Here is a 3,041-nt window from a genome sequence, read left to right as displayed (position 1 = left end):
TCTGCTTTCACTTGCTTAGAGAGTGCAGTTTCCTTTCTTTACACCTATATTCATTTCAGCACTATTCACCATAGCAAGACTCTGGAAACAGCCAAGATACCCTTCAACAGATGAATGGCTAAAGAAACTGTGGTACATCTACACAATGGAATATTATGCAGCTGTCAGGAGAGATGAAGTCATGAAATTTTCCTATACATGGATGTACATGGAGTCTATTATGCTGAGGGAAATAAGTCAGAGAGGGAGAAAGACGCAGAATGGTCTCACTCATCTATGGGTTTTAAGAAAAATGAAAGACATTCTTGCAATAATAACTTTCAGACACAAAAGAGAAAAGAGCTGGAAGTTCCAGCTCACCTCATGAAGCTCACCACAAACAGGGATGAGTTTAGTTAGAGAAATAACTACGTTTTGAACTATCTTAATAATGAGAATGTACGAGGGAAATAGAAAGCCTGTCTAGAGTACAGGCGGGGGTTAGTAGGGAGGAGGGAGATTTGGGATATTGGTATTTGTATCATTTTTTTGTTTTTAGGCTACACCCAGCAGCTCTCAGGGGTTATTCCTGGCTCTATACTCAGAAATCCCCCCTGGCAGGCTTGGGGGAGCATATGGGATGCTGGGATTAGAACCACCATTTGTCCTGGATAGGCTACATGCAAGGCAAATGCCCTACTGCTATGCTATCTCTCTGGCCCCTTTTGTATCATTTTTTTTGGATTCTGGGCTACACCTTGAGGTGCTCAGGGGTTACTCCTGACTTTCTGCTCAGAAATTGCTCCCGGCAGGCATGGGGGACCATATGGGATGCCGGGATTCAAATCACCATTGGTCTTGAGTCGGCTGCTTGCAGGGCAAAGGCCGTACTGCTGTGCTATCTCTCTGGCCCCTCGTTTTTATTTTTTAAAAGGTCATATTAATAACTGTTTTATATTATAGCTCTTTTCTCTTCCCTTTATTAAAAATATGGAACACTTCACAAATTTGTGTGTCATCCTTGCTCAGAGACCATGATAAATCTCTGTATATTCTGATTTTAGTATATGTGCTGCCAAAGAGTATCATTTTTAAATCTCCTCCCTTAACCATATTGATGTTGAACCTCTATATCATAGAATTGGGTAATGGTTATGGAACTATATCCCTGCTCCCTTGTTGGATTTGATGAATCAGCTGTCATCCTTGTGAAGTAGAAGTCAATAAAACCAGCCACCAAGGAAGGTTTCCAGTTAGAATCCAGTTAGAATTTGAGTTTGGGAGAATTGAATCTATTATAATCAATGAATGGGCTTAAAAGCAGATCCTTCCTCAGAGAGCCTTCAGATGATACCTTAGTCTTAATTGACACCTTGATGGTAGCTTTCAAGACACCTACAGCAGAGACACCAGAAATGCTCCACCTGAATTTCTAAATTACAGAGGCTGAGAGATTACACTTGTGAAGCCATTAAATTAATTTATGTTAATCTGTTACTTTACAATAGATAATCCAGTGGATTTCATAAGAAGAGGTAACTTTAAAACACACAACTGTGTCAGAAAAATAATACAGCTGACAGGGTGCTTGTTTTACACACAGCCAAACTTGGTTTGATCTCTCCTGGCATCCCATATGGTGCCCTGACCACTGCCAGGAGTAGTCCCTGAGCATTGCCAAGCGTGGCCCCAAAACAAAGCCAAAAAATTAATTGCACAGAGATACACACAAGTTTTAAACATCTTGCTCTGCCACGGTACTCTACTATAATTCTTGAAATTTGAAGCACAGAGGTATTCAAATTAAGGACTAAAGCTAGAAATATAGGCCAAGACCAGACCAGGAAGTCAAGTCAACACATGCCATGATAATGTAATCAACCTGCACTTCAGGAAGTTGTGTATGATTAAAGGAAGGCTATAACATAATCTCTTCAGCTTTTAAGAAGTTTTTAGGACTATAATTTCTTCAGTGTGTTAGGAATTTCACTCTGGAAGCCAACACTAGTGATGTTTAAGAATACACCAGGGAGCCCTTTGGGAAGTTATGGTGTATGGTTGATAGAAATACAAACTGTAACAGAGGGAAATAAGAGGCAGAATGGGGTTGAACAGTATTTCATAAATACTACAGTGTAAATGAACCTAAGTAAAAGACTAACAAAGGCTCTTTGCCCAACTTCCTAGTTCTCCAACTACTTCTTTTGGTATGTAAAACCACACCTGGATTACAGGGCCTTCCCCCACCCTGGATCTGGATAATAAAGAAAAAGTGCAGATGCTGGAGAGGAGTTTGTGAGATAGGCAGGAAAAGTAAAAGACTTGGCTTAGGAGCACAGGCAGGGAGAGCTCAGCAAAGATGGCAGAAAGGCTCATGACAGAGAAAAGGCCATTAGGAATAAAGCGAGCTGACTCCAGTGACTATCTTATCTGACTACTTGTGAAATATTTCTCTGCTGTTACCCTGCATCTTCAGAATGTTCAGCCAAAGGGGCTAGAGGCACCATTCTGGAGGAGGACTCACCCAATATGTGGATTATATATATATATATATATATGTGTGTGTGTGTGTGTGTGTGTGTGTGTATCAACACTACAAAATGACCTAGAATAATTCCTGAGCATTTTTAATATTAGTACATCATTTCATATTATATATTAGTAAAATAAAAATTATTGAGTTGAGATACTTTATTTCCAATAAACAGAAGATGTCAATTGATCTGTTTTAGGGACCAGTCAACATACACAAAGGCTTCACAATTTTCAGTTAGCAACTAAAATAAAAAGACAAGGAAACAAAAAATAACAGGAGTTAAGAACATTAAAGAGAGGAACAGAATACAAAGCATCCAACAATGCAATCACAGTGTTAGAGAAAATGTTGCAGTGTGGAATACAGATAAACATTTCAAGAGATTAGTGGTTAATAACACTACAAACTTTTAAAGTCATAAGTTATAAAACTGTATATTGTCCTCTAACATTAGTGAGTTATTATTATATCAATGTATAGGTGTACAATTACTTCAGCATTTCCAAAAATTCTTATGCTTTAGGGT

The 3,041-nt window shown here is 38.7% G+C and overlaps 1 non-coding gene across 1 annotated transcript; it reads right to left on the bottom strand.

Annotated features, from left to right (window-relative positions):
• Positions 1-963: 963 nt before the first annotated feature.
• On the bottom strand, positions 964-1,065 carry LOC125999579 (U6 spliceosomal RNA). The gene has a single exon (XR_007492110.1). It is a non-coding gene; the product is annotated as a U6 spliceosomal RNA (small nuclear RNA).
• Positions 1,066-3,041: the final 1,976 nt, after the last annotated feature.

Source organism: Suncus etruscus, chromosome X, assembly GCF_024139225.1.
Source record: "Suncus etruscus isolate mSunEtr1 chromosome X, mSunEtr1.pri.cur, whole genome shotgun sequence".
Classification (NCBI taxonomy): Eukaryota; Metazoa; Chordata; class Mammalia; order Eulipotyphla; family Soricidae; genus Suncus; species Suncus etruscus.
This window is presented reverse-complemented; position numbering and strand designations above follow the sequence as displayed.